Source organism: Micromesistius poutassou, assembly GCF_964030765.1.
Source record: "Micromesistius poutassou genome assembly, chromosome: 10".
NCBI classification, from domain to species: domain Eukaryota; kingdom Metazoa; phylum Chordata; class Actinopteri; order Gadiformes; family Gadidae; genus Micromesistius; species Micromesistius poutassou.
The window spans coordinates 4,108,636-4,135,124 of record NC_140280.1 but is presented as its reverse complement, the minus strand read 5'-3'; the positions used below and the strand labels follow the sequence as shown (position 1 = coordinate 4,135,124).

Here is a 26,489-nt window from a genome sequence, read left to right as displayed (position 1 = left end):
AAATGAAGGGTAGTGCAACACAGCATGGACGTGACATGATAAAAAATATATAACACAAATGCAAATGAAGAAATTGATATGAGAATAAATAAATAAATAATAATGTTACTGATGACGCCAACATAAATGAAGGAATGAATAAATAAATAAAAATAAATAACAAAAATAAAATGGTAACAATATGAATCGGGCTGCACACATGCAGATCCAGACGTGGATTAACACACAGGCCCACGTCTGAAGGGGCCCTGGATTGGCCAGACTTTTAAATTTTTCTTAAAATAAAAAAATAAAAAACGTGTCCCCTATTGGCCCATAACAAGAAACATAAAAAAATTAAGCAGCTGCAATTGGGTAGATGTGTGGGTCATGTGGCCAGTTCTTAAAGTCAATTTTGTTACTAGGTCACGGCTGCTGGACAGCATAGCACCAAAATGTCGAAAAAGCTGAAGTGTTTTTGTCAATATAGCACTCAGACTATTTATGACTTTGCCTGTAACCAACGCCAGCGGGCAGCGCTATTTTTGCCGCTAGTTGAAGATAGACTGATATCCACAATGGCCCAAAACAGACTGAATCACCTTCTCTGATCTGTCCATTGAAAGAGATATTCTGTGCAAATTGGATTTTACCAGCCTCATAAAGGTTAATTAAACTTAAGAGTAAGAATATGTATTTATCATTGTGCTGCTCTGGCATTATTGCTGTTATTATGTAGTGCTACTGTGTTTATTGTATTTGTAGGGCTTTGTTTAATTCAACATTTCACAGCGGTTCGATTTGTGTCTGGGTGTGTGTATGCAAGTGTGACCCGAGTATGTGCGTGTGGGCCATGTACTATTCCTAGAACGCTTTTACACGTGGCCCTAAATTAGGCTTCTTTTCAAAAGTTATTTTTTGGTTTAAATTCAATTATTTTCCGTGATCAGAAAGGGGACCTCACACAAATAGTAGCCTAGGGGCCAACGACCACCTTAATCCACCACTGCGCAGATCCACAAATTCATGTTGTCATTGGTGAAATGAACGATGATGAACAGACGATGAACAGACGATGGCCCGCTCAGTGGCGCCCTCTGCTGGTGAGACATGGGATGACGCCGGGCTTCAGGACAGCACGCTGGTGTCCTGTGAGCCCACGTCCTGTAGGTTCATCGCCGGCGTACTTACGCCTCTCTCGTACACGGGATTGTCGAACGCCGACTCCTCCGTCATGTTGTCGTAGGGCGGCAGCGACGACGGCATTCGGACCGACTTCCCCTGTAGTCTGCGATCGGAAAAACAAAACACCAGCTGAAGACTTGACTTGACTGTTGACTTTGGTTTTAAAAGTTTACTTTGGTCAAGTTGCCGATATTCCATGCTGTTCGCTTCGGCCACCGAAGCGATATTCGTTTATTAGTTTATTGCTACGGTTTGGTAACTGTAGCGATATCCGGGGTAGTTTATAGTTAATTTCTGGTCGCCGTAGCGATATTCAGTGTAATTTATAATTCTTGTTTGATGACAGTGATATTTGTTGTAGTTTATAGTTATTTTCTGGTCACCGTAGCAATATTCAGTGTAGTTTATAGTTTGTTTCTGGTCACCGTAGCAATGTGTTGTGTAGTCTATAGTTAGCTTCTGGTCACCGTAGCGATATATTCTGTGTAGTTTGTAGTTAGTTTCTGGTCACCGTAGCAATATGCTGTGTAGTTTATAGTTAGTGTTTTGACACCGTGGTGATGTGCTGTGTAGTTTACAGTTAGTTTCTGGTCACCATGGTGACGGCTCTTACTTGGTGAAGTAGACGTAGACGGCCAGGACGGCCAGCAGGACCACCACGGCCGGGACCAGCACCACTAGCGCCACGTTGGAGCCCTCCAGGTCCAGCTCCGGGGTCACCACTGGAACACAGACAACACGCTCACAACACCTGGAAAGATACTTATTTTACATTAAAAAAAAAGGTTTTTAAAATTATAAAAAGAAAAGTTTTATTTAACATAAATTAAAGACGAAATAATTAAATGCATAGAAAGACAAACACAAGTTACAAAAAAAAAAACTTATTACAAATCCATCAAGGAAAAAAATATCTAATGAAGTATATAAATATGTTTATAATAAAAATGGCCAAAATGTATAAATACAAAAATTATATTATATAAATTACACATAAAAGCAAATGAATAAAATGCATAACTTTAGATTATTCCCTTTCAAGAGATGCAAGTTAAGATTGTCGTGAGATGGCGTACCGTCCAGCCTTCGCTCGTTCACAAACTTGCTGGTGGAAGCTGCAACAAAGAGTCACCAGACGTTCAGAAACAGTTTGAACTTAATGAAATACAAGTGAACAAAAGTTATGTCACGTTAAGTCCTGATTCCTTAACCTCCGCAGCGCGCCAACCTGTGTGCATGGACTAATATGTTAGAAAAAGCGGCAGTGGATGATCCAGTTAACCGCTTATCTCCGGTCGTACCTTTGCAGGCGGGCGGCGTGCTGTTCCACTGGGACGGGTGTCCGGGGACACAGGAGATGGCGGGCTCCCCCTGCAGCTCGTAGCCGGGGTGGCAGGAGAAGGTAAGCGACTCCCCTGCTTGGTAGAAGGCCTTCTCGGAGCTCTGCACGCTAGTGGACGGGGCGCCGGGGTTCCTGCACGGCTCGTAGCGCTCCGCTGCCGACAGAGGAGGGAGGCCGTCTTGAAGAGGTCTATATACAACCAACCGCCGTCTTGAAGAGGTCTATATACAACCGACCTCCGTCTTGAAGAGGTCTATATACAACCAACCTCCGTCTTAAGGCGGTCTATATACAACAAACTGCCGTCATGACAGGTCAAGAGCTCCACGGGCAGAGCGCCATCCTTTTTATTGTATTAAATATACAGTTAAAGTTGGCCATGCACCATCTTGAAGAGTGACGAGGACAGACATAATCTATCTTGGAGAGGGAACATGCCTAGTAAGGGTTTTATATACTGTAGCTCCATTCAAATTTGAAAATATGTCGTTAATATATATGTGTGTGTGCGTGCGTAAAAACTAAACACACCCAGCTACACACACACATCCACACAGAAATACAATTCCTACAAAACATGTTTTTTTCTTAACACCTCCCATCATCATCTTCCCCATCCTCCTCCTCCTCCCCATCCTCATCGTCACGGCGACGGTACTCACGGACACACTTGGGCAGGCGGTCGCTCCACTTGGGCTTGGCGGCGTCGCGGCGGCAGCAGGTGAGCAGGGCGGCGCCCGCCAGCACGTAGCCCTTCTGACAGGCGAACTGCGCCGTGGCGCCCACCGAGAGGCGCTGGGCCGACAGCGTGCGGCGGGCGTGCTCCACCGCGCCGGGGTCCGGACACGTCAGCACTGGGGGAGGAGAACCAGACGGGGGGGGGGAGAACGTCAGGAGACACCAGGACAGACGAGAACCCAGAGGAGGACGTCAGGAGACACCAGAACAGAGGAGGAGAAGATCAGGAGACACTAGTAGGACTAGTTCTCCTGCACACACTGCAGTGATAGAAGCCCAATGCATCGCCTGGCTAGGGGCGCAAACCGGCCATTTAGTCTGTTGTCTAAAGTTCACCGGGCCCTAACTAAGCCATCACCCATCCCAGCGTCTCTCCCCCTCTCCCCCTGGTCTCTGGGCCCTAACTCATCACCCATCCGTATGTTCTCCCTCTCTCATCTGGTCTGCCCCCCTCTCCCCCTGGTCTTACCCCCCTCTCCCCCTGGTCTCTCCCCCTCTCCCCCAGCCTCTCCCCCTCTCTTCCCCTGGTCTCTCCCCCCGGCTTACCCATCCCAGCACCCCCCTTCCCTCTCCCCCTTCTCTCCCCCCTCTCACCCTGGTCGCAGCGGGGGACGTCTGCGCTCCAGCTGAGGTCCCACTGGCACATGAGGATCTCGGCCCCCCCCAGCTCGAACCCGGGGTAGCACTGGTAGGTGACCACCGTGCCGTGGATCAGGTCCGGGTGGGACGTGCTCTTCCAGCCGTTGGTGATCTCGGGCAGCTCCGAGCAGGTGTCGTTACGGGCCACCTCTGGAGAGGAGGGGGGGGGCGTGGTCAGCGGGTGTGTAAGAACGGTCATAGGAAACCGGAGGACATGATTGATCCTAAGTTGTTGTTTTTTTACTTCAATGTGTGTTTGTGTGTGTGTTATTGTGTGTTCTTGTGTGTTTCGGTGGGGTGTGGGGCAAGTATTTGCTGATCAGCAACATTTGTGAATAAGATTTAATATGATAATATCGCGCTGGCAAGACCATTTACCTGCATGCGCACATGTGTGTGTACAAGCATGTGCGTGCAGGTGTGTACCTACATGCGTGTGTGTGTGTGTGTGTGTGTGTGTGTGTGTGTGTGTGTATTTATGTATATGTGTGTGTCTGTCTGTATGTGTACGTATGTATGTATGCATGTGTGTATGTATGTTTATGTGTGTGTATATGTCTTTGTGTGTGCATATGTTTTCATGTGTGTGTGTACATGTGTTGATGTACGTGCGCGCCTCACCAAAGAAGTGCACCACGAAGCCGTTGTTGTAGCCGTAGATGTTGGTGGCCGGGTCGGACTGGAACTGCACGGTGACGTCGGACATGGACGTGAACAGCTTGAAGTGCGGCCGCGCGCCGCCGTACTGACCCAGGATGTTGGCCGTCAGGTCGTCCCCGTCGTAGAAGGTCAGGAGGTCGTTCTTCCCCAGGTTCAGTCTATGACGAGCGGGACAACGAGGGGCCGGGGGGGTTAAACAAAAGACGTCCTTGTCTCTTAATTCTACCTGTGAGTAAACAGACTACTAGTGGCCACTCATAGCACTACTCAGCGATATCGCCTCACGTTCACCCGTTCACACACATTCGCACGCCGACGGCGGTGTCAGCCACGCAGGGCGACAGCCAGCCCGCCGGGGGCAGTCAGGGTGAGGGCGTCTCGCTCAGGGACGCCTCGACACCCACACAGGGTGAGGGTTAGGGTACACAGCTAGGAGGAGCCGGGGGATCGAACCAGCAACCTTCAGGTTACCAGCCAACCCGCTCTACCTCCTGAGCCACACGCCGCCCCAGTACCATATCAATAAATATATAGTTATTATTATTTAGCGGACCCTCAGGGGGCGACTGGTCGTCTGACTTGGCAGAGACCCCGAGTCCAAAGGTACCGGGTTCGATTCTGAATGTCTGCACTGCATTCTGCCCTCGAACCCCGACCCGCTCCGAGAACGGCCTGTGTGTGACCGGGTCTGACCGGTTCGGATTAAAGTGCGTTCTTCTAAACGAAGGAACAGAGCGGGGCGGAGAGCGGCACTGCTCTCCATCTGGTCCTCAGAACCTCTTCCTGGAGACTAAGTGAGATTACACGGACTGAGAATCAGCCTTGGGTGGATTAAAATGTAAATGTTGTTTACACACTGAAAGTGAAATAAACTAACTAAACTAAATAATTCAAGAACTTCTGTTTGCCGTTATGAAAATGCATGTGCAATATTGTTTGTTTGTTTATGTATAGATATGACTGAGGAACCAGAGATTGTTTATTCCCTGCATTATCATATTCATTGAGCAAACATTGCCACAGGTCGTGTGAATAAAGTTGCTCCTTTATGATTACTGCAGGACAGAGGAGAGCGAATGAAGGGAATGTTTTTTTCAAAAATACTAATTAAAAACTCACCACCGCTCCACCATTTACTACACCGCCTCCAGCCAGCCATTAAGGGAACCGCGGAGAATGAATTAAAAAGTATAGACCTGGAACTATAAGCACTTTAACAACCTCTAACATTTAACCTCTTGTCCTTGTTGTTTCCTCCCTAGTTCTCCATGTTCTTTGTCAATAGGTTGAGAACATTGCAACATTCTGACGTAACGTCACAGCCATAGTCACCATATTGTTTTTATTGTTTTGTTTGTACTGATTCTTAGGGAAGAGGATTAGGGCCACGTGTGATTTTTCTTTTGAGTTCTGAGTTTAAAGTCAGAATTCTGAGATTAAAGGCTGAATTCTGACTTTAATCTTAAAGCTCATAACTAATAAAATAATAACTAATAAAAAATGCACACATGGCCCTAAACCGTTGAATCAGATCACAATCTTTAATTCAAACCTGTGCATAAAAATCGAGAGTTACGTATGTAACTGCGGTTCTATGAATTCTGGATGACCGCCAGAGGCAGTGCTTAACACTGGATGTTATCCATCGTGCATGCGCAGGTCGAGTATTTAATACCTCCTCAATTACCTCCATCACCCACTTGGAAAGCCTCTGTCTGGACAGCGCTTGCCCCTTCCTCGGGCCCCCGTAGCAGACAAACAGGCCATCAGACTGGCGAAAACCAGCAGTTTCCTGTATGTAACATCTCAAGGCTCTCACCGGGCAGAGTAGTTCTGCTGAACTAGCTTCCTCATCCGGTGGGTGTGAGGGGCCATAAGCAGCTAGCTCTATGACCTGATTATAGTGGGCCGAAGGCAGCCTCTTTGGAAAAAAAAAAGATGGGTTAGGCCACAGTGCCACCCCTGTGCCATCTGAGTTCCAGCGTATACACTGTTCACTCACTGACAACGCATGAAGCTCACTCACACGCTTGGCTGACGCGATTGCTAGAAGAAAGGCAACCTTTGCCGACAGCCATTTCAGTGGCGCCTGATCCAGGGGCTCAAATGGGGGGAGACAGAGGGCTCCAAGTACCAGAGGTAGGTCCCATGAGGGCACCTTGACAGCCCGTGGGGGATTCCTCCGCTGGGCTCCTTTAAGAAATCGGGTCACCAAAGAATGAGACCCCACCGTCTGGCTATCACCCTTAATGTGCCTGGATGAAATGGCAGCCACATAGACCCTTAAAGTGGAAGCAGATAGCTTATTTTCCCGTCAGGACTGCAAAAAACGCAGTATCTCTCTGAGCCTCACACCACTTTGCAAATATCTTCCACCTGTTAGCATAAAGTGCACTGGTGGAGGGAGCTCTTGAGTCTATGATGGTTTGAACTACCTCCTGGTCACATTCCATTATAAGTAGATCAGGCCCCTCAAGGGCCAAACCCATAGCTGCAGGCACTCTGGTCTGGGGTGCCAGATGTGGCCCCCCAGCTGTGAGAGCAGGTCCCGCCTCTTCGGCAGGCACCATGGGTCTCCATCCAGCAGCCTGTACATTACTGGAAACCAAGGTCTCCCTGGCCAGTTTGGGGCAACCAGCAGGACTCTGTGGTTCCCCTTCTGAACTCTGTGTAGGGTTAACCCTATCAGAGGAAATGGCGGGAAGGCATAAAGGAGCTGACGTGGCCATGGATGTGCCAAGGCATCCTGTCCCATCGGACTCGTCTCTGACAGAGAGAACCAGAGAGAGCAATGTGTTGTGGACTTTGAAGCAAACAGGTCCACCTCTGCTGTGCCATATTTGCTCCATATTGCCTCTACTACCTCTGGGTGGAGTCGCCACTCCCCCGATGGAGGTTTCTGGCGTGAAAGAAAGTCTGCCACCGTGTTCTGTGGCCCTGAAAGGTACATAGCCATGAGGCTGGAAAAGTAAGGGAGAGCCCATACAAGGAGTTGCTGTGCAACCTGTAATGACTGAGCTGACCTTGTACCCCCTTGGTGGTTCACATTGTAGACAGCTGACTTGTTGTCACATCGTACCAGAACATGTCTGCCCCTCAAATATGGCAGGAATTCGCGGAGCGCTAAGTAAAAAGCACGGAGCTTGAGCACATTTATGTGCTGCGTCCTGTGCTGCGCACTCCAGAGCCCTCTCACCGCCCTGTGCTGCCACACTGCCCCCCAGCCAGAGGGCGAAGCATCGGTCACCACCACGTCGCGGCGTGAGGGGATCGAACCCAGTGGGACACCTTTGGCAAGATATGCCCTGCGTCTCCAGGGTTGTAATGCCAGGAGGCATTGACTGGACACCCTGACTTTCCTGGATCCGTGCAACCTCGGATCTAAGTGGAGGCCATTGGTCCAAACTTGGAACGTCCGCAAGTGGAGGAGGCCCAGTGGCACTATTGACGTTACTGATGTCAACATTCCCAACAGCCTGAGGAAAAGGCTGTCCCTTACCATCCTGTCCTCCCGAAAATGCAGGAGGATCTGGAGTATGGCCTCTACCCGCTGCGGAGACGGGAAGGCAAGCATTTGGACGGAGTTCAGGGTTATGCCAAGGAACAGTACCTCCTATCCTGCTCTGCCCATTCCCGGGTTGGAGCACAGACCCTGTACTGGTAGGCCCGCCCTTCTAATGCGAAGCGCAGGTATGGCCTGTGATGTGGTGCTATCGGGACGTGAAAATATGCATCCTTTAAATCTATTGATGTGAGCCAGCTTTGCCGTGCGACGGCCTGGAGCACTTCTGCTGTCTTTAGCATGTGAAAGAGCAATACTTCCAGAAAACTGTTCAGCCCTCGTAAGTCCAGTATAGGGCGAAACCCACCCTCTTTTTTTGGAATTTTGGCACAGAAAAAGTATCTTGTGGCGGGACACGCCTAAAGAATGCCCTAGCTGGAGCGATTGCTGCTGGAGCCTCATCCAACCCTAAGCGTGCCAGTGCCATTCGGACCACTGGCTTAACTGTGGCCGGGGAAGCTTCTGAGCCTGCCCTAGACCCACTTCCTACATGCTGGGAGCCGTCTTCAGAAGCCTGGGTAGAAGCCTCTACCTCGCCCTGTCCCGGCCTGTCTTCATAGAACTGGCTACAGGAAGCCCTCGTAGACAGGGCATCTCCGTCATTCTGGTGTGGTTGGAGCCTCAGCCTGAGGGATTGACCCCTGGTTTGACTCCAACCAGACTGGCTGAAGGTTGAAGAGCAAACCCTTATCTCAGCAAACTCTGACACTAGCTTGTCCACTTTGGCAGCATAACCGTCAGCCTTCCTAGCCTTCTTCCTGGGCGGGGCAGCCCTGGGTAGGGAGCGTACTCGTACCACTGGTTCTCTTCCAGGCGGGGGAAGCTCACCTTCAACCTGAGGTCCTTCCACCTCGGCTAGTCTTGCCACTTTCAGCCCATGTGGCATGAAACTGCAATTCATACACTGATCGTCGGACAGCCCCTCCCTCAGGTGGACCACACCGAGGCATGCGGGGCATTCATCATGTCCATCAAGGGCTAGCAGTGGAGCCATGCAAGTGCGGCAACCATGTGAGCCAAACATGTTGGGGGAATTAAAGACCGGGTAAACCAAAAATAATTATGGGTTTTGAGTTTATAATACCACAGGAAAATATTTTATTAACCACCCTGCCAAATTTGAAGGACTAAAAAAATCGCGAAGTATATAAAATTATGCTTCAAAGTTGATGAAAAATGAGCAGTAATCCCTGGCTCAGGACGGTGGGGGCGTGTGCGCTGCAGGCCAGGAAACCACGCCCATCACCGGAGAGGTCCAACGGGCAAGCTAGCTGCAAACTGACAATTCAAATCAGACTCGTGAGCGGTAAAACCATAGACGGGTGAAACCACAGAATGCTAGTGCGCGGTTAATGTATTTATACCTAGAGGGCAGCAGGGGGCGGGTCTACATCGAAGACCGCTTTACGTAACGCGGTCTTCGATGTAGACCCGCCCATTTTAAACCTGCACACAGAACATTCTCTGAGGCCTAGCTCCTCAAGGAAATGATGAATGGGAAAAATATTTTTTACATGTTTTGAGGGACACATTTAAGGCCTAATTAATATGATAAGAAGAAAAATACTGAATTTGGTTTACCCGGTCTTTAAGCTATCCAAAATAGTCTCTTCCCAGAGTGAAGTAGTTACTACTGAGCGAAAGCACCCATCAGTAATAATTCAACAAAAGGGCAGCAAACTGCTCAACGTAAGAAACTCAAACTAAAAAAGTTTTGTTTTTTTCTTTCGAAATTAATTTATCATTTATTTTTCTTATTTACCCACTAGCCTTAACCGTAGTGGGGAGCTTCTGCTCTTAAATTCCAAACAAGGGAGTACACGCTTTAACGAGCGAAAACACTCGCCAGGGAGCCTTTAATTAACTGAAACTGAAGTTGCCACAAAAGGCAGCAAACGCCGGTAATGGCAATCTCCGATGCAGCGAGGCAACAAAACAAGACGTAAGCTTAAGCGGGTGCCGAAAACAGGATCCCCTCATCTTATTTAACTTTAAAGCTAACACAGAGAGAATACTTAGCTTAGCAGCCGCTACCGCTGGTGAAGACGCTGTGTTAGCCTAGCGTTATGTGAGCCGAGCTCACCGGCGAAAACACCGGTATGCGGCGTTCATATAGCCGTGCGTGACTGAGCGCAGCCCTTGGAGGACGAATCCGTGGCTCCAACCATGCGGTTTCAGGGCTACCAGCAAAGAGCCACCGACTGATATTGCTTTTATTCAAGCTTATTTCATACTCTAAACCTGTATTCGCTACTGCGAGAAGATACAAGGGACATCTTGGAGAGTGACGTGGGCTTATATAGACGGGCGGCCCGACGTCATCCCCGGTCACGTGTGACTTTGTCGATATTAAATACTCGACCTGCGCATGCGCGATGGATAACATCCAGTGTTAAGCACTGCCTCTGGTGGTCAGTAAGAATGATATATAATGTATATTTCCGTTATAATCCAAGCATACGGTATATAGTGGAGAGAGTGAGAGAGAGAGAGAGAGAGAGAGAGAGAGAGAGAGAGAGAGAGAGAGAGAGAGAGAGAGAGAGAGAGAGAGAGAGAGAGTGTGTGTGATTGAAGCACTGTCGCCAGTAATTCATTTAAGAATGCATTAACCTTTCCACAGGGAGGGGTCGGGGGGGGGGGGCAGGGGACCAGGTATGGGGGCCCGGTGTTCAGCAGCAAGGAGAGCTTGACATTTATTCAGAAACCGGGGAGCCACAAAATAATAAGCCACCAGGACGGTAGATGCCTTCTGAAGTTATCAACGGGAGGAAGGGGGGGAGGGAGAGTAGGGGGGAGGTTGTTTCGCTGTTTGCTGTTCGCCCCGAGGCGGGAGTCACGGCGCCCAGCGTGGGTCTGGGATTGTGTTCCGCCGCTTCTCGGGACATGGCTCGGAACGGAAAACAATTAAAAGCCGTCCTGAAAAATAAATAAGTGAGCGAAGACGCGCGTCCTGGACGGGGAGTGCGCTATCAATTACAGCGGCGCCCTCCGCGCCCGGCGTGTTGACTCTGCATCTCGTTACGCGGGCCGCTGCACACGCTCCGTTCCCGGGTCCTACCCGCAGAAGAGACTTCTAAAAGGCCGATATGAACTCCTCCTCCCCCCGTACCCAGTTCCATCTACACATATTAACACACACATGACGGAATATTGCTTTGCCGGGAAATGGGATTTCTAATCGGTCTCGTCTGACCACTTTCTGTCCTCGCTCTCTCTCTCTCTTTCTCTTTTTGTCGCTCGTTGTGTTTCTTCTCTCTGTTGTCGTATCTTTGTTCCTCTGACAAGTCTTGGTCCACCGAGACCTCCTCCGGGATCAGAACAGAGACCTCTCTATCCTCTGTGGAGATATCTAACTCGTTCAGACCTCTTAGATCCTCTCTTTCTGTCTTTGTTTAGCGTAGCGTGTTTAACTTAGCATGACAAGATTTGGTGCGTTTATGCTGCGCTCCATAACAAGGATGGGGAATTGTTTTTTTCCCTCCCACCCATGTGGTGATAATCCTGACGACTTTTCATTGGTGTTATTCAACTGCATGTCGGGAGTTTAGTGGCAATTCCAAATTCCTCGTTGCGATAGAAATTCGAAAAGTAATCTAAATCACACCTGCCATTTCCAGGCAGCCAACTCGTAGATATATTTTACGTTTGTGTTTTCCCTTGGGCCTATTCCATCCCCTTCCTACACTCAGACCTCGTGATTCTCCTCTGTAGCCCGCGGCCTAGATGCTTCCACATCCAACCAAAATCCCACCCTTCCTGTCAAACTCTCTCCTTTCCATAAACAGCGTTTCCTAAACTCTGCTTCGGGAGAGTCAAAAGGGGCTGTGATCCCATGGAGGTGTCACCGCCTGACACACCGAGCTCTGAGCTCTGAGCACACCTTTGGTCGCGGTCCCTTTCATGTGTCGCCGGGCCCCAGGGACACCGGAACAGAATTCTGAGTCCGGAGATGAGAAAGTGTAATAACCGCGGCTTTAAAGAATCCTTTGTTCCCTGACGCCCCGGCCCCACCGCCGACACGACCCCGTTTGAATCCCGTCACCTCTCTCGTCTAAAGTGCAGCCCCTGGCCTCCAGTCAGCTCAGCGCCTGCTTATGATGAGCTTGTTTTCTTTCGGCCCGCTTTGCTTTGTCCGTGTCCCCGCGTGGATAGAAGCCACCTGTCTGTCTGTCTGTCCCCAAATTACACATCAGAGCTGCCGCCCTAATCCCCGACTCGCTCTGGGAAGCTAACCGAAGAGCGTCCAACTGACAAACCCACCACCGCCGCCCTTTCTGTCCGTCAGGCAGACCTGGGATCTGGACCTGACTCCCATGGGGAATTCTTTACACCAACATCTCTCTATACTCTGAGTCTATACCTTCTTCTGTTCTTTGTCCTCCTCACTGAGACGTGAGTGAATCGGGCCTCTTTCAGGCCCTCACAACCATGTTGTTGTCAGCCTCCCATTGGCTGGTTTTGTCGCTCCTTGAATCAGTCTCTCGGCCTACAAACTGCCCCGCCTACAAACTACTTCTCTTCTTATCGTAGTTTGATTCTTGTGAGTGATGACGTGATGTCATGGGCGTCGACTTAGATACCGATAACTGTCTGTATCAATATAAAAGCGTTTCATAGCAGAAAAGAAAAAGAGACAAATGTTACATTATAATTAAATGTAACTGGTTGGCTCGAAAAAGATTTGTCACGTTTTTTAAAAAAAGTCCCTAATAAAATACTTTTATTAATACTATTATTAATCACATACGGTAATTTATCTAAGATATTTTGTAATGATTGTTTGCCTCAGAGAAAATACTACAGTGATGATGCACATTTCAGTTTGTGGGAACAACATCGGTCCAAATGTTTGGTGTCAGATAATTATTAATATTTAGATATTATTGCTATGTTTTTGGATTTATTTATTTGTAGTTTCAACCCAATTTAATCTCAAATAGGCTACCAAGCGATTTAATTAATTTCACTACGAATTCTCCTGCTAAACCACTCAACCGCAATCCCCCAAACCGCCACAAGAGGTCTCCGTTGAACCGCCGCCAGCCCACAAACGCGTCGGCAAGAATCACTCAGTGACCTGAATTCAAAAACATGAAACACGCTCAATTCTAGCGATTTTTTTTTCTTCCTAAAATCGAAAACAGAAAAGAAAACAGCGGGAAAAAAAACTCAAGCTTCATTTGTGATGCGCGACTAACAGCGTGTCACCCTGAACTGTAGTGGAAAGGCGGCGTGTGAATCTGAGCGGCCGTTGTGTCGCGCGCCTGCAGGTGGGACCTCAGCTGTAACCTGTTGTTTCCGGCGCTCAGCTTCCTGCTAATTAGCGGAGAGGCGGCCCTCCTGTTTGGCCTAAATTAATTAATCAGTGCTCATTATGCATACTGCTCGTCTGTAATTGCCAGCGCAGCCACGGTGATGAATGATTACGCTGGACTGAAAACATTCTCATTAATGTGGAGAAGTGTGTGCCCACCCTTATAATTAGAGCACCCCCCCCCCCCCACACACACACACACACACACACACACGCACAAACACTAGAACCTTTTGTCACTTCACACACACGTGCATACGATACACACACTCTGTCTCTGTCTCCGTCGCACACACACGCATGAAGAGGCACGCGTACTACCTTTCTCCCAACTCCCATCTTCCCCACAGTCACTGACTCAGAGAGTCTCACACATACTCTCTAACAAACACACACACACACACACACACACACACACACACACACACAACCACACAGACGCAGACCCACCGCACACACACACACACACACACACACACAACCCCACACAGACGCAGACCCACTGCGCACACACACACACACACACACACAACCCCACACAGACGCAGACCCACCGCGCGCACACACACACACACACACACACACACACACACAGGTCTAGAGACTAAGCAAAAAGCTAATGGGGCTGTTATGTTAAAAAGCCACTGGGAGCTTTTATGTTGTGTTAGATAATGATAATGGTGAGACATGCAGAGAGGAGGCGGAGTTCAGGGCTAACAGAATGCAGACGATGGTGAGGTCAGAGACAACGGTGAGTTCAGCACTAACAGAGACAACGGTGAGTTCAGCACTAACAGAGATGATGGTGAGTTCAGCACTAACAGAGACAACGGTGAGTTCAGCACTAACAGGGATGATGGTGATTTCAGCACTAACAGGGATGATGGTGAGTTCAGCACTAACAGAGATGATGGTGAGTTCAGCACTAACAGAGACAACGGTGAGTTCAGCACTAACAGGGATGATGGTGAGTTCAGAGATGATGGTGAGTTCAGCACTAACAGATGATGGTGAGTTCAGCACTAACAGATGATGGTGAGTTCAGAGACGATGGTGAGTTCAGCACTAACAAATGATGGTGAGTTCAGAGACGATGGTGAGTTCAGCACTAACAGATGATGTTGAGTTCAGAGATGATGGTGAGTTCAGGGCTAACAGAGATGACGGTGAGTTCAGCACTAACAGGGATGATGGTGAGTTCAGCACTAACAGAGATGATGGTGAGTTCAGCACTAACAGATGATGGTGAGTTCAGAGACGATGGTGAGTTCAGGGCTAACAGAGACGACGGTGAGTTCAGAGACGACGGCGAGTTCAGCGCTGACAGTATGCAGAGACGACAGTGAGTTCAGCAGTGGTATGCAGAGTATCAGGGTATACAGCCATTAGACATGCTCTGGGTCTCTGCTGCCATAAAGGGCGCGCATGACCGGCCAAGGAGCTAAACCCCAGCTGCCAACTGCCGGGCTTAATCCCCCACTAACGCGCTAACACAGCCTGAAATTAATACAAACTACAGCCAAAGAATCTCAGAAAAAAGACTTTGAAAAAAAAAAAGAGAGAAATAATAAGCTCCCTCTAAGTGAATCTTGTCTTCCTTCCCCGGTTCTGGACGGAGTCACACTTGTATATATTCTACCTTATCTATTTCTACACTCGGGGGGGGGGGGGAAGCTCCCGTTTCCGCCGCCCGTGCGTGGCGGCGGGGTTTATTTCCCCTGCGTTTGGGATCCGACCACATGCACACGGAGCGAGACGGGGGGGGGGGTGCCACAGGGTGTGCCGGGGCGCCGGTGGTCTCCAGGTGGGAGTGAGGTCTGTGCTATCGTCAGCCCTCATCTTCTCCCCTCCACTATTTAATGGACGGCCGGTATCTGGACCGGGCTGGTATCTGGGCCCGGGCCAGTCTTGTTAGGGGAGCACTTGGCCGAGAGCAGCCCCCGAGATAAGGGTCAGCCGGTGACAAGCTCAGCACATTCCTCTCTCCCCCGCCGTCCTCTTGTCCGTCCGTCCGTCCCCCCGCGTCTGTCCAGAACCCTGAAGAAGCCGACTGCCAGGGTTATCGGGAGTGGGAGCGTGACGAGAAGTTAACCGTTGTATCGGCGGTCAACAATAATCTCGGGCGCGCCCGCTGCTTGTCACTGCACAGTTCAATCCCCCGCTATCTGGAAGCTCTTAGCTACTGTTTTTTTTTTTTTCTTCTCCCTCGTCTGTAATTTCCGACACTGAATCTAACACACTTTGAGTTGTGTTGCAGATAAGCGTAACGCATGGCAGAACTCAATTTCACACCGTTATCTATAACCGCTGGCAGGGGGGGGGGGGCGGGGTTAAATAAGTGTTGAATAAGACGCGAGTACACATTGTTCCGGCGTGGGGATAAGGTACGACTGATGAGGTGGAGCTAATTTTGGCGAGGCTTGTGTTCAGTGTGTGCCGGCGGTTTTCCACGTTAAATATCTCTTTGAGTCGCTGCCAGCGCCGTTTGATCGCTGAGTTGTCTGTGGACGCAGCGAGGACGAGGAGGAACGCGTTCAAGATGCTGAAGCAAATGAGCGCATGAATAACCTAACTATGGTTTCTTTATCGCTGTCTCTGTGTTTTCCTTTCTGTCCGCCGGGGCCCTGAAGACGTAGGTTTGATTTCCATCTCTCTCCTACTGTACTCTATGTTCCTGCCTGGGGCGGCCAAACTAATCACGTCTGCCCTGGAATCGGGGATCCACACACAGCCTCAGAGACTCCCGCCGCGGCCCCTCCATGTTTAGGATATCTCTAAAATATCAGACAAACACGAGCGCCATGGGCCTGACATCACGCAACGCAACATGATAGTCTAACACAACGCAACGCAACATGATAGTTAACACAGCACAATGCAACGCAACATGATAGTCTAACACAACGCAACACAACATGATAGTCTAACACAACACAATGCAACATGAAAGTCTAACACAACACAACGCAACATGATAGTCTAACACAACACAACGCAACGCAACATGATAGTCTACCACAACGCAACACAACATGATAGTCTAACACAACACAACACAACATGATAGTCTAACACAACACAAGGCAACGCAACATGATAGTCTAACACAACACAACGCAACACAACATGATAGTCGAACACAACACAAGGCAACGCAACATGATAGTCTAACACATCACAGCACAACACAAGGCAACATATTATAGTATACACAAAACAAGGCAACACAACACATGATAGTACATGTGTTGTGTTGTGTTGTGTAGCAGTGCTACACAACACAACATGGAAGCTCCGGCTAATGGATGTTAAGCCATGAGCTGTAAATCTCTTCACTATGAAAGGATTGTTAATTTCGTTCCGACGTGACAGAGCCGTGTGTATAGAAACGTGTTCAGTAGAACGTATACGGAGCCGCTGAGTGATGATATGTCAGGGACTAAAATACAACTATTTCCATTTTCATTAGTCATCGTATCAGATGACTAATCAGATGATAATTAATAGATTAATGGAACCAGAGAGAAAAGACAGAAGGAGAGAGAAAAAAACCCTGCATAGATTCAGGCTGGAGTCTCGGTTTGCTTAATTGATTCTGAAAGATCTGAGGAGGGATATGCAGAGTATTAGTGTGTGTGTGTGTGTGTGTGTGTGTGTGTGTGTGTGTGTGTGTGTGTGCGTGTGTGCGTGTGTGTGTGTGTGTGTGTATGTGGGGATGAATGAAAGGTGTGTTGGGTGTTTGTAGCCACCACAGAGTCCTGTTTTAACCGTTATATTTAAATTGTTTTACGATTAATGGGAAGAACAAAATCTTTGGTGAATAATATAAACATTACAAGAACATCGAATGTGTGTGTGTGTGTGTGTTTGAGGGTGTGTCGGTGAATGTTAATGAATGTCTGTGTATGTGTGTTTGATTGTGTGTCTGTGTATGTAAATGCAGGTCTATGTGCTTTTGTGTGTGTGTGTGTGTGTGTGTGTGTGTGTGTGTGTGTGTGTGTGTGTGTGTGTGTGTGTGTGTGTGTGTGTGTGTGTGAAGTGTGTGGCTGCCACAGAGTGCCAGGGCAGATTGATTTCAGAGCAGCTCTACGGTGTGCAGCTCTACGCTGGCTTACTGCTTAATCTGGTCAGAGAGCTGGCAGCTCTGCTGAGCACTCCACACACACACACACACACACACACACACACACACACACACACACACACACACACACACACACACACACATGCAGACACACACACACACACACACACACACACACACACACACACACACACACACACATGCAGACACAGACACACACAGACACACACACACACACACACACACACACACACACACATGCAGACACACACACACACACACACACACACACACACACACACAAGCAGACACACACAGACACACAAACACATATAGAAACATACAAAAATATAAGCACACTCACACACACGCACACACACACACACACACACTCACACACACTCACACACACAAATATAGACACACTAACACGCACACATACTCACACAGACAAACCCATATATAGGCACACACAACCACAGACACACCTGCACACATACCGGCACACACACACAAACACGCAGGAAACCCCTCATTAGCGACTGTAACCGCGGAAACACTTCCTGTCCTGCAGGGGATCTGCTAGTAGGTGTTCTTCTGTGTGTGTGTGTGTGTGTGTGTGTGTGTGTGCTTGTTTATTTTCTGCTAGTGTGTGTTCTTTTGTGTTTCTGTGTGTTTGTTTTTGTTCCGGATGTGTTCTGCTAGTGTGTGTTCTTTTGTGTTTCTATGTGTTTGTTTTTGTTCCGGATGTGTTCTGCTAGTGTGTGTGAGATTGAATGTATGTGATTGTGCTTCTGTGTGTGTGTGTGTGTGTGTGTGTGTGTGTGTTTGTTCGTGTTCCGGTTGTGGTCTGCCAGTGTGTGTAATTGAGTGTACCTGAGTGTGCCCCTGTGTGCGTGCGTGTGTGTGTGTGTGTGTGCCTGCGTGTGTGTGTGTCAGATTGCTTCTACTGCTCTCCTCATGTATAACACAGATACTGATTTATCCTGTGATCTCTCTGTCTCTCTCGGTCTCCCTCTCTCTTCCTCCCTCGTGAGAGAGAGGGAGACATAGAGAGAGCCATAGAGAGAGAGCCATAGAGAGAGAGCCATAGAGAGCCATTGAGAGACACATAGAGAGAGATATATAGAGTGAGAGAGACAGAGAGAGAGAGAGAGACACAGAGAGACAGAGAGACAGAGAGGGAGACAGAGAGATATATAGAGTGAGAGAGACAGAGAGAGAGAGAGACATAGAGAGACAGAGAGAGAGAGACAGAGAGAGAGAGACATAGAGACACAGAGAGCGAGAGAGACAGAGAGGGAGACAGAGAGAGCTATAGAGAGAGAGAGACATAGAGGGACACAGAGAGCGAGACCTCGCCCCATGTTGACTTACACTTGGATGTCCAGCATGATCCTCTTGTCCTCCTCGACGTGGACCCCCCAGATGCAGTCCTGCCCCTTGTCGTAGACCTCGGGCCAGTTGGGGGACAGCACCACCCCGGCCGAGTCCGTCATCTCCCCGCTGCACACGGCTGCAAAACAAAACAAACGCACCCGGGGTTTAAGGGGCTGTGTTCACCGGATGGGTCAAAAGCAGAGAAAGAATTTCCCCCAAAAAGGAATGACTTAACTTGACTTAACTTAACAAACGCACACCCATAAAATAAAGGCACCTGTGGTTTAGCCCCACAAAACCAAACGCACCTGTGGTTTAGCCCCGCCCCACAAAACAAACGCTCCCGTTGTTTAGCTCCGCCCCACAACACAAACGCACCTCATCGTTTGGCCCCGCGCTCCGCCCCACAAAACAAGCGCACCCCGTCATTTAGCTCGGCCCCACGAAACAAACGCTCCCCCGTCCACCCCATCGCTGCCCTGCAGGCCTTCATGGCGTCCTGTGTTCCCCCCTCTCTCTCCTGAAGGAGGCGAGGCTCTGTGAGGTGAGATCCGTCAGCGCTAAGAACAGGAGCAGACCTCCAGTGTACCCACGGTGACAACACACACCCGCAAGATCAATCAAGCGTTTCAAAAGTGCACCAGAAAAAAATGGCGACTCAAATTGTCGGTTGGAAATAAAAGCGTTTTTTTTTGTTTCGTTTCTGTCCGCGAGGAAAGGGCGGTAAACAGAAGAGACGGTAAAAGGCTGTGTGTCCTGGCACCGGGAACGTTAACGGGAGAGCGAAACTCCTGTTTCAGCACTAATTAATGAGAACACGATGAGATGCAGTAAAACGTGTTTGGGGGTTTAGGGTTCTGTGAAGAAGTGTTGGGGTGGTGGGGGGGTCATCCCCACGGTTACGGCTCACGCCGTCTTTGTGCTACTTTATTTTTAGCAAGCGTGCGTCTTCCAGTATGTGCGTTGTAACGAGCGATGTCGTGTATTGACTTGGCGAAATTGCATTGACTTCTATGTTTGAGATCGCAGGAGACAAAGCTCGAAACAACAACTATATTCAGGGTTCCCTGTCCCTTCAAAAGGTGGGTCTGGGGGCGTGGCCTGTGACGACCTATCAGACGAGTGTTCGGCTACGAAACAGCCAGGCCAAGGGGGCATTGGTCAGTAACGTGCATACTTAATGTTCTCACCTATTGCATGTTGTACGTCCTGGCATTCAAAAATATTACTCATTATTGTGTAGCGTCTTATCCTAGCTATCTCTGTTGTGTACGGGGAATGGGTTAACCTAGTGATAGTTAGTGCTTGGCACTTGCTTCTATGAACATCCTTACTGTACCCACAGAGATACATTGTTGTTTCTCTTTCTTCTGACAAATGGACTTATTGTACGTCGCTCTGGATAAAAGCGTCTGCTAAATGCCCTCAATGTTAATGTAACTAACGTGTAACTAACAAGTAACCAGCAGGCAGGCCGCAACAAGGTCACGTCTGACGCCCACAGTCCGTCCGTAAAAACGCAGCGGCCACGTGACTCAGTGACCCTCATGCAGAAAGTCCACCTCAGCACTTCTGTGCGATTGGATTTGGGCTGCATTAAAGCACACAGTAATGGCCTTCATAAAGCACACCAAGCACCGCCATCGCGTCTCCTTGAAAGGATCCCTTTTGCCTCAACCCCGACCCCCCCCCCCCCCCCCCCCCCCCCCTTAACGTGTGCTCGGGTTTAGAAAACGGCTTTTTGCTCAGCCAGAGAGACACAAAAAGTCTCTCTCACCTTGTAAGCGTGTGGAGAGGTGAGGTCAGCCCTGCGTATTGAGCGATCGGCGCTACAGAGAAGACGGCGGAGGGTGATGGATGGGGAGGCCCTGGTCTATATGTTGGGCGCGTCTAGCGTTCGGAGACGGGGAGCGAGCCGAGCGAGAGTGCAGCAGCCTCCTCCAGGCTGGAGACAGAGCGTCCTCTCCTGCTCTGATCCTGACCGCGGCTGCTTGAAAACATTTTCACTTTGCTTGTTAGCTAAAAAACTGAAATATGAATAAAAGATGTGTGCTATTCATCATTCATTGTTGCTGATCAATAATGCTAAGACCGCGAATAGATAAAGTACGCCTTCATGCATATGAAGCAGAACTCTATTATAGCACAAGCCGGCTCCTCCTGAATGTTTGCTCAGACGCATCTGAATGTACCAAAACTTTCTCTGCAGAATTGATTGCAGATGGAAACTTCTAGAGCCAATAAGTTGGGTTAATAAGGTCGGTGAGGTCCATAGCACACGGACACCGCGCAAGTGAGAACCAAATGAGAACTTTACAACACGAAGCGAGCGTAGAAATATAATCACGTACACAGAGCTATGTCGAGGAGCCGTGTTAAAGACGACTTGGTTTCTGTTTGTGGTCTGCAAACATTTACAGAGCGACTTACAACGGAGTAGTCCATTTGTCAGAAGAAAGAGAAACAACAATATACCGCTGTCGGTACAGTAAGGACGTTCATAGAAATAAGTGCTAACAATCACTAGGTTAACCCATTCCCCGTACACAACAGTGATAGCTAGGATAAGATGCTACACAATGGTAAGTACTGTTTTTGAGTGCCAGGACGTTAAACATACAATAATTGCGTAAGAGGGGTGAGGGGGTGGGGGGGATATGCAGTATGTCTGATTCTTGGTGAACTCTGACTAGGTAACGCTCTCCTGTAAAAAAAAACAACCTAACCCTAAGCCTAACCCTCAGGGTTTGGTGAAAGAAACCGCACGTCCAAACTGTCCCACTGGACGAGCTTCGGGTCTCAGCGGGAGGGGGGGGGTCTCAGAGCAGGGGGTCTCACCCCGGCAGGCGGGCTCGGTGTCGTTCCACTGGGGGGTTCTGGGCGTCCACGCACTCGATGACCACGGAGCCCTGCTCCAGGGTGTAGCCCGGGTTACAGGAGAACTCCACCACCGCCCCCACGCCGTAGCCGGAGTCGCTGCTGCTGAAGTTACCGTACTTCACGAAGGGCTCGTAGCACGTGCCCTTAGCGAACGCTAGGAGGGAGGAGAGAGAGGGAGGGAGGGAGGGAGGGAGAACGGTGAGAGAGGGAGGGAGGAGGGAGGAGAGAGAGGGGGAATAAGGGAGGGAGGAGAGAATGAATGAGGTAGGGGAGAGAAAGAGAGGAGAGAGAGAGAGAAAGAAGGAGAGAGGGTGGGGACGACAAGACGGAGAGAGGGATATACAATTAGAGCAGAGAAAGACGGAGGGAACAAACCATGGGATAATGAGAGAGAACATGTCCTATGAGAGATGATCGCCCTAACCTTCACCTTTGGACCAAAGCCTTTTCTAAACCATGAGATATTAAAGGGGCTGTAGATAAGATTGAAGAAGTGCAATGTGTCACAAAGGCCTCAGCCATCCGTCAGCTCATGGTGAGTGAGAGGCTGAGTGAGAGCGTCTGTTTTCAGTCGCCTGCGCCCGTCTCTCTATGGGACCGTTTAGAGGGAGGGCCGCCCCGGGTCACTCCTCAACAATCAGGCCATCAGTTCCCTGATTGGTTCGGGAAAGCCATCTCGCCTGTCAATCACAGGTGCGTGAACGCAAGACTCCTCAACGGAGGAGAAATGAATGTACGTGACAGCGGCTCTGAGCTGGGTGTAGCCGGGCGTGGCGCTAGTGTCTGAGCGTCCCCTACCTTCGTATCTGATGGCCGCCCCGGTGGAGGTGAGCGTGCCGTCGGTGGTGAACTCCACGAACAGGTGTCGCCCGGTGCTCAGGACGCCCTCGTTGGGCAGGTACTCCACCTCGTAGGAGGTCGTACACCGCCGGCGAGTCGATGTTGTTCCCGTTCTTTATCAGCAGCCTGAAACCATAGCAACACAACCTCCTGAAACCATAGCAACACAACCTCCTGAAACCATAGCAACACAACCACCTGAAACCATAGCAACACAACCTCCTGAAACCATAGCAACACAACCTCCTGAAACCATAGCAACACAACCTCCTGAAACCATAGCAACACAACCACCTGAAACCATAGCAACGAAACCATCAGAAACCATAGCAACAAAACCATCAGAAACCATAGCAACACAACCACCTGAAACCATAGCAACGAAACCATCAGAAACCATAGCAACAAAACCATCAGAAACCATAGCAACACAACCTCCTGAAACCATAGCAACAAAACCATCAGAAACCATAGCAACACAACCTCCAGAAACCATAGAAACACAACCTCCTGAAACCATAGCAACACAACCTCCTGAAACAATAGTAACACAACCTCCAGAAACCATAGAAACAGAATTGCCTTAAAATCAACCCAGCTGCAGTCATGTTGAGGGTGGAACTTGAAGAAGTGCGTACCAGCGTGAGCCCCCATGGCTTTGTTCAAATATTCAAATGTTAAAATGTTAAAATGTTCAAATGTTCAAATGTTAAAAAGGCCATTTGTGACCGCGAGCATGCAGAGCTACAGAGCCTCGGAAGCTCCTTCAATTCAATATAATACCACACACACAGGCACACACGCACGCACACACACACACACACACACACAGACAAACACACACACTCACAGACAGATAGACACACACAGACACACGCACAGACACAGACACACACATTCACACACACATACCCCCACACACAGAAAGAAACATTCACACACACACAGACACACACACTCACAGACACACACACACTCACAGACACACACACACACACACACACACACACACACACACACACACACACACCCCCACCCCCACCCACCGGTCGTCGTCCTCGGCCAGGGCCACCTTCTCAAAGTGCACGTGGAGCCGCTGGCCCTCAGGGGCCTCCAGCACCCAGTGACACGTCAGGTTGTTGCTGTAGTTGCCAGGGAAACCAGGAGACACGATGCGGCCGTGGGTCGCGTTCTTCATCATCCCCCCGCAAGACACTGTGGGGGGGGGGGGGAATATATTATATATAGAAGAAATATATTTTTATTTAGAGCAGAGAGAGATGGAGAGAGATATGGGGCAATAAATAATACAAAAAAAGCTGAGATGGACTGAGTGTGCGTGAGTGTGTGTGTGTGTGTTTGTGCATGTGCCTGCGTGCTTGTGTGTGTGTGTTTGTGTGTGTATATGTATGTATGTATGTATGTATGTATGTGTGTATGTGTGTGTGTTGTGTGTGTGTGTGTGTGTGTGTGTGTGGTGTGTGTGTGTGTGTGTGTGTGTGTGTGTGTGTGGTTGTGTGTGAGCGTGCGTGTGTGTATTGCCATGTGTGACAAATTGTTTTTTCCACACAGCACTGGTCGCACTTCAAATACAAACCTCCTATTTGTTCATAAATGATGTGGGCATCGTTAACAGACTTCCTACATGTGGGTGCTTTCATCTCGTTTTCCCCTCATTACACCAGGTTATGAGGACCATGAGATTAAACATCTACTTCACAAGAGAGACCTGACCCATATCATCAATTAGAGATGATCATTTATATCTCTATTATGGTTCATTTAGCCGAGGCTTTTATCCAAAGTGAGCGAACATTCAGAGACGTGTCCTTAAGGAGCAGGTAGAGTTAAGATGCATTCAGGAGGACTCCAGGTGGACTGTGGACTGTGGGGATCAAACCCAGACCCCTACGCTCTCAGCATCACACACATCACACACCCTGGGGACGCCCTCAGCGTTTAACGGACATCCTTATTGATCCTACATATGTCCCCTTAATAGAGTCATATCATAATTAATCCTACCCTAAATAGTGTCATATCATTATGGATCCTACCCTTAATAGTGTCATATCGTTATTGATCCTACATTAATCCCCTTAATAGTGTCATATCGTTATTGATCCTACATTAATCCCCTTAATGGTGTCATATCATTAATAACCCTACCCTTAATCGTGTCATATCACAATAATCCTACTTTTAATAGTGTTGTATCATTATTAATAATTATGGTTCCTCAGCAGAAGACAGTATTTCATGTTAATAGTTATTCATAAAACCCTCCAAATAACCATAAACATCCCATCACTTTGCTGTGACACCCAAATTGCGGGTTCCTCCGATGACTAGAGCTGACCTTACCTCATCTTATCTTATCCCCTCATCCTCTAACAAGATGGAGGAGGGCTGTTTCGTTAAGCGGTATCAAAATGAAGCTTCAGCTTGTGTTTGTGTACACGGGTTGTTGGCAGCAGCAGCAGCTAACGCGCGGAATATAAACGAAGGCGTTATTCATGGGGGGGGAGAGAGAGAGAGAGAGAGAGAGAGAGAGAGAGAGCAGACCTCCACCGAATCAAAGGCAGCCCCAGACAGCCAGGTACTTCACCCCACATGAAACACTTCCCAATTAGCTTTCATGTACAAAGAGACCAATCAAGTCACTTCCTGTCAGCTTTAATTGAATTCTGTGCGCTTGTGTTTTTTGGCGTGCGGGGGCCCCTCCTGCTCAGGGGCCACAGTGCCTTCCCTCTCCCCGGTGGGCTAACTTTCATTATCTCAAATTGAAATTCAGCCGCTAACCAGTGTTTCAGGAATACTAATGCGTGTCTGGCAGGGCCGACGAGGGCTGTCACGCCGCTGCGGCGGTGGCTGGTGAGCTGCGGTCGGACTACCAACGCCCAGAGGTCCTTGGGTTCGAATCCCCCCGCTGGCGTTCTGGAACGCGAGCCGATGCTCTTTGTCCCCCCTAGCCGCTCCTAATCAACAGCCCATCTGAACTCACGTCATGAACTCAAGTCATGAAGTGAATCGAGGTTCACGTTTTGGCTGAAAGACGTCCTCTGTATCCCTCAGGTTTACGGCTGAAGGTCTACAGCTGAAGGTTTATGGTTGGAGACGTGCGTGGGCATAGTTTGGTTCATCTCGCTCCAGGAATCGCCACAGACTAGAGACCAAAGAGTAGACTAAATAGTAGAGTGAGAGTACCATTAGAGTATACAGCAGACTAAACAGCACCATTAGACTAAAGAGAAGAGTACCGCGTATATAGCAGACCTAAAGTGTGTGTGTAAATGGTAAATGGTCCTCATTTATATAGCGCTTTCATCCAAAGCACTTTAAAGTGTTGACTGACATTCACACACCAAACGGCGGAGTCAACCACGCAGGGTGACAGCCAGCTCGTCGGGAGCAATTAGGGTGAGGGCGTCTCGCTCAGGGACACCACGACACTCCAGCTAGGAGGAGAGCCGGGGGATCGAACCAGCAACCTTGCGGTTACCAGCCAACCCGCTTCTACCTCCTGAGCTAATGCCGTGTGTGTGTGGCGTCTCTTACCCCGCGCAGGTGGGCTCCTTGCCGCTCCAGTAGGGCGTGGTGGCGGTTGCGGCAGGTCAGGACCTCCGGACCCTGCAGCCGGTAGCCGCTGGAGCAGACGAAGAAGGCCTCGCCGCCCGCCTGCAGGCGGGACACCGACACATCGCCCCCTGCTGGGCGGCGGGGGGAACGCGCAGCTCAGCACGAAGGCTGGAGAGGGAGAGAGGAAGAGAGAGGGAAGAGGGGAGAGGAGGAGGAGGAGAGGGAGAGGAGGAGAGAGGGGAGAGGAGAGAGAGGGGAGAGGAGGAGAGAGAGAGGGAGAGGGGGAGAGGGGAGAGAGAGGGGAGAG

At 49.3% G+C, this 26,489-nt stretch overlaps 1 pseudogene across 1 annotated transcript in view; it reads right to left on the bottom strand.

The window, feature by feature from the left end:
- Window positions 1-1,107: 1,107 nt before the first annotated feature.
- Window positions 1,108-26,489, bottom strand: part of LOC311353856 (seizure protein 6-like) — a 34,372-nt pseudogene continuing 8,990 nt past the window's right edge. Inside the window, exons 2-13 of the transcript in view lie at window positions 26,162-26,350; window positions 23,650-23,818; window positions 22,562-22,729; window positions 21,722-21,917; window positions 18,881-19,019; window positions 4,505-4,701; window positions 3,839-4,033; window positions 3,169-3,360; window positions 2,466-2,660; window positions 2,241-2,279; window positions 1,778-1,886; window positions 1,108-1,267 (exon numbers count right to left, since the gene is read on the bottom strand). The product of the transcript in view is annotated as a seizure protein 6-like (transcript). The remainder of the gene's footprint in view (window positions 1,268-1,777; window positions 1,887-2,240; window positions 2,280-2,465; window positions 2,661-3,168; window positions 3,361-3,838; window positions 4,034-4,504; window positions 4,702-18,880; window positions 19,020-21,721; window positions 21,918-22,561; window positions 22,730-23,649; window positions 23,819-26,161; window positions 26,351-26,489) is intronic.